Raw genomic sequence first — 8359 nt, forward strand, 5'->3', positions numbered from 1 at the left:
ATGGCACAGGGAGCTCTATTCAATATCTTGTAATAACCTATAGTGGAAAATAACCTGAAAAAATATAAAATATAATTATATATTATATATATTTTCATATATATATATCTTTTTCAGATATATATATATCTGAATCATTCTACTGTACACCTGAAACTAAATAACATTGTAAATCAGCTATACTTCAATAAAGTTTTTATTCAGTTTTCATTCACCCAAGGATGTTAAGATTGTTTTGAAATATTGTTTATACAAACTCATTTTATCAGAGATCATTAAATAGGGTCAAGCATTAGTATTTGGGGGATATATCCTAGAAAAATCTATTATATTTTCACCTGCACAGTGCCTAGTTTGATTTTAAGGAAAATAATTATGCAAATAGTCATATGTTTAGAATTTTTCTGTGCCACTAAAAATAGTTTTCAGGCTTTTAAAAAAGTAAAGTAGATAGTTGTCCAGATCAGAAGTGAAAGATAACCCTTTCTAGTAGGAATAAATAAAATGTTCTGAAAGGCACTATTCTAATTACTCTGCATCTCTTGATTAATTTATTCCTTAGAGCAACCCTGTACCACTTTTTAAAACATTAATTTATTCACTTATTTATTTTTGGCTGTGCTGGGTCTTTTATTTCTGTTTTGTGTGGACTTTCTCTAATTGCAGTGAGTGCTGCTACTCTTCCTTGCCGTGTGGCTTCCTTGCCGTGTGGCTTCTCTTGTAGAGCATAGGCTCTAGGCGCATGTGCACATTCGTGCCAGGGCTTCAGTCGTTGCAACACGTGGGCTTGGTAGTTGCGGCTCCCAGACTCTAGAGCACGGGCTCAGTAGCTGTTGTGCAAGGGCTTAATTGCCCCTTGGCATGTGGAATCCTATTGGACCAGGGATTGGACCTGTGTCCCCTGCACTGGCAGGTGGATTCTTATCCACTGTGCCACCAGGGAAGTCCTGTACTACCGTTTTTATAGATGAGGAAATGAAGGCTCTGGAAAGTTAAAGAATGTACCCGAAATCACACAGCAGAAGACAGAGCTGGAATTTGCACCCTGTTAGTCTAGTTCTGTAGCTTTTGCTCTCAACTATGGCACCACGCTGCACACCCAATTAACAGAGAAACAAATGAAGATGTACGTTACAGTTTGAATTCGGGATTTTTCACTGCTTGTTTGTTTGTTCATTTTTTTGTCCATTTGGCATGTGGGATCTTAGTTCCTGGACCAGGGATCAAACTTGCGCTCCCTGCACTAGAAGCACACAGAATCTTACCCGCTGGACCACCAGGGAAGTCCCTTGAGTTCTATTTTAAAGTATGCTCAGGTTAGAGAAGGTTTTTCTACTTGTGACCTTACATTCAGTGAGTGAACGTCGCTCAGTCGTGTCCAACTCTTTGGAACCCCATGGACTATACAGTCCATGGAATTCTCCAGGACAGAATACTGGAGTGGGTAGCCTTTTCCTTCCCCAGGGGATCTTCCCAACCCAGGATCGAACCCAGGTCTCCCTCATTATAGGCTGATTCTTTACCAGCTGAGCCACCAGGGAAGCCACAGATTTATGTGATAAACAAATATAGATAACACAGTCTATCCTTGTGCATGGCCTCTGGGCAAATGGAATAATTGTTCAGAATTTCTATCCTCCAAACTGGTTCCTTTACAATTGGTTTTGATTCTAAATTTCCTTTGCATAGACTAATACAAAGTGTCATATGATAGAAATACTGCCCCAAGGACTAGAGATTTGGGCTAATCTTTTATTGCATTCAATAATAATTATCATTTGCATTTAAAGCACAAAGTGGTGGTCCCTGGTCACATTTCCCCCCCCCCCCATATAGATTCACTTAAAAGCTAGCCTGGGGACTTACCAATGGGGAAGAAATAAATAAATTAATAAAATGAACAAACAAAAAGAGGTAGTACAATTTACTGCTACCAGCTTCCTTTACAGGGTTGCTCTAAGGATTAAATGAGTCAAGAAATGCAGAGTACTTAGAATAGCCCCTCTCAGAACACTACATAAATTTACTTATTCCTGTTATTCGTGTTATCTTTCACTTCTGATCTGGACAACTATCTACCTTTACCTTAACCACTGTTAAGAATCCTCCTGCCAGTGCAGGGGACGTGAGTTCAGTGCCTGGTCCTGGAAGATTCCACATGCCTCAGGGCAACTGAGCTGGCACTCTAGAGCCTGTGCTCTAGAGCCCAGGCTCAGCAAAAGGAGAGGCCACTGCGATGAGAAGCCCACCCACTGCAACCAGAGAGTAACCCCCACTCGCTGCAACTAGAGAAAGCCCACAGGCCAGAAAGAAAACCCAGCTTAGCCAAAAAAAAATAAATAAATAATAATTAATTAATTAAAAAACTAGACTTTTAAGGGAAATAAGTGAATGAAAAGGAGTGGATAGTTTCGATCGAATTATTTTTAAGTTAATTTCTTGGATTCAAAGAAAAGTCTCCAAGGGTTAGAATGGTCCAAAGAAAGAAAGTCAGAAAAATACACGGGGTTGCCTGGGAAATCATCTTCATTTTGGAGTGCCAGTTTCAGAGGACATATAAAGAGCTCAGAGTGGTCATGTTAGAAGGTGAAATTCCTGGCCAGGGTTTCTTTCTTTCTTTCTTTAATATTTATTTATTACTTGGCTGTGCAGGGTCTTAGTTGCAGCATGCAGGATCTTTTAGTTGCAGTATGTGGGATCTATTCCCTGACCAGGGATCGAACCCAAGCCCCCTGCATTGGGAGCATGGAGTCTTCGCCACTGGACCACCAGGGAAGTCCTCTGGCCATGGTTCTAAAACCAAGTTCATTACAGAAATGACCATAGACACCAAATTTGATCAGAGTACATTTTTTCACACGGATGTCTAATCAGTGCATTTTTCTGCATAGTATCCTGTAATGACTGCCCATTCATTTTAAAATACACTTAAAACTCCTTGGCATAGTCTCTGAGGCTTTTTGTGCCATGGGCCTCATCTGTCTCTTACCGAATATTGGGCCTGTCTCCTACAGCACACTGTGCTCCAGCCCTGGGAGACAACCTCAGCCTCTTTCCTGCTTCCAGGGACAACACAAACAGCTGCTTATGTCTTGCTGTGAAATGGCTGCAATGCCAGCACCTTCTCAGATGTCTGCCCTGGCTGCCCCCCTTTCACTCTGGCTCAGTTCAGCTCAAGTTGAGCTCAGAACTTGCTCCTTTAGGGTCCATGGTGCAGCTAATCCATAACTCTCCCATAGCACTCACCCCATTTGTTTTCTGGTCTGTCTTCCCCACCAGACTGAACCCCTGGTGGGTCAAGACTTTGCTCTTTTCCTCTGAATCCCCTGCCCTCTGAGGATTCAGAGCTATGGGTAATCTCAACCTGCTGTTTTTGTCAGTTCTTCTCAACTCCTCCTTTTTAGCCCTGAAAGTATGAAAGGATGGATTCTGTATTAAACATGCATGTCTTAGAAGACCAGAGACAACTGCTGTTGGTGCTATACTGCATGGATAATTTAAGAGGTTTCCAAAGTCAATTTATGTCTACACCTGAGTGTTTTGGGCACACTTAAATGCCTGACTCCTGCATAAGATAAACTCCGTTGACATTATATTTGTTATATACATTTTTTGAAAATTTTCGGTTTAAGAATTCTAATGCTATGTCTCAGTAAAGCCAAATTTTAAACTCATTAAGGAGCTTGCTATTTTATAACAAAAAGGAACATTAACAAAAGTATCTCTTCTGGAGAAATAGACTATTATTTGTCTGGATTTGTTTCAGCAAGTGATCTGTCATGGTTAAAAATGAGGACTAGGGCTAATGTCTGTAAATAAGAAACTCTCAGGAAGAAGCAAATTAGAAATTTTTTTCGTCCTAACACCAACAGTTAAAATCACTGATTTATTTAGACACAGATAGCATCCATTTATTATATTCAGTGTTGCCTCTTAGAAAAGGAGTTTGAACTGCACTTAGGCGAATCGGATAGGTCTTATACTTCTTGGTATGGGTTCACCCAAGACAATATTTTATAGAGCAACCATTCTTAGGAGGAAAATGCTCTCACTTCAGCTACTCAGTAGGGTTTCATAATAAAGCTAAATGAGGTTTGAGGTTACTGCATCTGCTAAGACTGATTTCCAGTTTTACCATTTCTCTTTTCTTGAGAACCTGATTCTTGAGAGTCCCTTGGATAGCAAAGAGACCAAACCAATCAATCCTAAAGGAAATCAACACTGATTATTCATTGGAAGGACTGATGCTGAAGCTGAAGCCCCAGTACTTTGGCCACCTAATGTGGAGAACCAACTCACTGAAAAAGACTCTGATGCTGGGAAATATTGAGGGCAGGAGGAGAAGGGGGTGACAGAGGATGAGATGGTTGGATGGCATCATCGACAATGGACGTGAGTCTAAGGAAACTCCAGGAGATAGTCAAGGACAGGAGGCCTGGCATGCTGCAGTCCATTGGGTCACAAAGAGTCTGACTTGACTGAGTTGAACAACAGCTCTTTTCTTTGATATCTCATAAGTTAGAAAATATAAAGATCATGTTGGTAGATTACAATGTAAAGCCTGAATAATCATCTGTAAGCTTTTATGTGTCACTGGCAATTTGTAACTTGACTTGCTACCACTTATTAAGTTTGTGATGGTTCTCTCCTCTCCTCCCCAGTTGTCACTAAATTTCCTATTTACACCTGCAGAAGCAGAGTTTCCTCAGGATGATCTTGGATTTCTGCTCTGAGAATCACTCAGAGCTCATGTTAAAGATGCAGGTTCCAAAGGGCTTCCCTTGTGGCTCAGCTGGTAAAGAATCTGCCTGCAATGAGGGAGACCTGGGATCAATCCCTGGGTTGCGAAGATCCCCTGGAGAAGGAAAAGGGGACCCACTCCAGTATTCTGGCCTGGAGAATTCCATGGACTGAGTGACTTTCCCTTTTTCACTCACTTTCCAAAGCCCTACCCCAAACCCACTGAAACCTTGGTGGAGAAGGTACCTCTCCCCATACTGGTTCAATCAAATGGGCTTTTATTTTTCTCATAGCAAGAAGTTCTGAGGTAGGTATGGATTTTTTTTGGTGGTCCAGTGGTTAAGAATTTGTCTGCCAGTGAAGGGGACACGGGTTCCATCTCTGGTCCAGGAAGATTCCACATGCTGCGGAGCAACTAAGCCCATGTGCCACAACTACTGAGACTGCTCCAGAGCGCATGCTCCAGAACAAGAGCCGCCGCCGCAATGAGAAGCCTGCGCACTGCATCGAAGAGTAGCCCCCAGTTGCTGCAACTAGAGAAAAGCCCAAGCAAATCAAGGAAGACCCAGCGTAGCCAAAAATAAATAAATAAATAAATAAATTTTTTAAAAAAGAGAGATGGCATGAAAATAAGACACACAATTTCTATAGAAAACTATGCTAAGAAAAAAGAAACTTTTGTAAAGTAATTTGTTTGCAATTTGGGGTTTTCTTATCCTGCTTTAAAATTTTTGAAGGCATCACTGAATGTAATACATACTAAATAATTTGTCCAAATTATCCAAAAATGTGAGGAAAGAAAACTACAAAATCCCTGTCCTCAAGGAACTAATAGAAAAGCAGGGATTTGATAAGTACTTATTGATGTCTAATGCACTGAACTTTGAAACTTGGATAATCTGGCTACTTATTCTGTCACGCCTTCCTGATATCAAATAGACACCCAAAGTCTAAGGATTTCAAAGTTGCCTATTTAACAAGGAACTGCTTCAAACACTGGCAGAATATGGGGTTCATTAAGTACAATTTAATCATTAAGACAGTAATGTTTCTTGCACATGCTTTCTGGGGAAAATACCCAGTCACATCCTTCTGTCTTAATTGTCATCTCAATTATAAATTATATTTGAATTTATGTACCAAAGGTTACTGCAAAGGAAGGAAGCAATGGTATAAATAGAAACAATAATTTTTTTTGCCCAGAGCTATTCAGAAAATGCTAGTCAAAAGTGGAACTAGGCTTCTAAACACACTGTGAGTATTTGAATATTTCAAGGTCAAAGTCAAAGTAAGCAAGTTGGTCCTAGATATTTTTAGCAGTAGCTACAAGACTTAACAACACTGTTCGGGTCTGGCAAATGTCATAATGCCATATGCTGATTATTATCTTGAAATTTATTAAGAAATTCATAATCATTAGGGTTTGGGGGAACAAACAATGGAAAGAATGTTTTGCTGGGTTCCTACTATGAGCCTGGTGCTCTATGATTTTTACATAAATTGTCACATTTAATTCTCACAACAACCCTGGCATGCAGATTTTTTTTTATTCCCATGTTACAGGTGAGGAAACAGAGGGGAAATAATTTGCTCTGCGTCACAACAGCTAGTAACTGGCAGAACTAAAATGCTTTAAATCCAAAAAATAAACTGCAGAGAAAATTACAAAGGAAGATAGATGCAATAAATGATCATATTAATAAAATGTTGTATTGATTTCCTTTTGCTGTAAAAAAATTATGACAAACCTGATGGCTTAAAACAACACTTATTTATTCTCTCACAGGTCTGGAGGTCAGAGATCTAGAGCAGGTCTTGTGACACCAAAATCAAGGTGTTGACACAGCTGTGTTCCTTCCGAAGGCTTTAGGTAGGGGAAAATCTGTTTCTTTGCCTTTTGAGCTTCTAGATATTGCCCACATTCTCTGGCTCAGGACATGCAGCAAGCAATTGTATCCCTCTGATTCCATGGTCACAGCCCCATTGCTCTGACTCTCCTCTCTTTTTTTTTTCCCTGTTAAGGACCTTTGTGACTAGAAGGGGCCCAGCTGCATAGCCCATGATAATCTAACCATGTTAGGATCCTTTAGCACATTGGTAAAGTTCCTTTTGTCCTGTAGGGTGATGTATTCACATTCTGAAGGTTAGAATGGGAACTAGTTTTTAAATTATTTACTTATTTATTATTATTATTATTATTTGTTGTTGTTGTTGTTGCACTGGGTCTTCGTTGCTGCGTGTGGGCTTTCTCTAGTTGTGGCAAGCAGGAGCTGCTCTTGGTTGCAGTGCCAAGGGCTTCTCATTGCAGTGGTTTCTCTTGTTGCAGAGCATTGCTGCTACTGCTAAGTCACTTCAGTCATGTCCGACTCTGTGCGACCCCATAGACGGCAGCCCACCAGACTCCCCCATCCCTGGGATTCTCCAAGCAAGAACACTGGAGTGGGTTGCCATTTCCTTCTCCAATGCATGAAAGTGAAAAAATAAAATGAAGTCGCTCAGTCGTGTCCGACTCCTAGCGACCCCATGGACTGCAGCCCACCAGGCCCCTCCGTCCATGGGATTTTCCAGGTAAGAGTACTGGAGTGGGTTGCCATTGAGCACAGGCATCTGCTAATCCCAAACTCTCAATCCAACCCTCTCCTACTCCTCTTCCCCTTGATAGTTCAGTTCAGTTCAGTCACTCAGTTGTGTCCAACTCTTTGCAAACCATGGACTGCAGCATCACCAACTCCCAGAACCTGCTCAAACTCATGTCCATCAAGTCAGTGATGCCATCCAACCACCTCATCCTCTGTCGTCCCCTTCTCCTCCTAAAGAATTTTCAATCTTTCCCAGCATCAGGGTCTTTTCCAACGAGTCAGTTCTTCACATCAGGTGGCCAAAGTATTGACAAAGTATCCCCTTGACAACCACCAGTCTTTTCTCTATGTCCCTGATTCTGTTTGGGGAACCATTATTATGTCTACTGAAGAGTTATAAAAACAAATTTATGATACGGTAATACATGTGATTCTTTAAAAATATATTAAATAACATGATCCATGCTGGGCCCAATAACTACTGTAACATTTAAGTAATGTTTATTATAAATAATACTTTAAGATAGTTGCAAAAATTATAATGAAAAGTATAAAACATCTGTTACTACTGGGTGGTCAATGTGAATAATACCGTGGTTTGTTTTCTCATCCATAATTGAAGATATTGCTGTATTTCAGTTGAAGGTTAATTATAAAGAAGATGTAATTTTTTCCCATTAAAGTTTATGGACTTCCTAAATTTTATCCATGGACTCCAGGGAGTGGGGGGAAGGAAAATGGGCAGAAGACCCTCTGCATTGAACCAATGAGCAAAATTCATCAAGGGTCAGTTTTGAATCATGAAAATATGTGTCTAGCTTATTTTATGGATAAATACCTTATTTTATGGACTAAAACAAGGCTAGAACTTGAAGGTAAAAGTCTCATTTATTCAACAAATGTTTATTGCGAACCTTAAAGCAGTCCCTTGGCTGCAATATGAGAGGACCATCAAAGTGGATTCTTCTGTCCCCTATTGGAAAGAGCAGTCACTCGGAACCTTGGCTCTACCACTGTGTGACCTTGGATAAGTTATTTAG

The sequence above is a fragment of the Bubalus kerabau genome, chromosome 14 (genome assembly GCF_029407905.1).
Source record: "Bubalus kerabau isolate K-KA32 ecotype Philippines breed swamp buffalo chromosome 14, PCC_UOA_SB_1v2, whole genome shotgun sequence".
Lineage (NCBI taxonomy): Eukaryota > Metazoa > Chordata > Mammalia > Artiodactyla > Bovidae > Bubalus > Bubalus kerabau.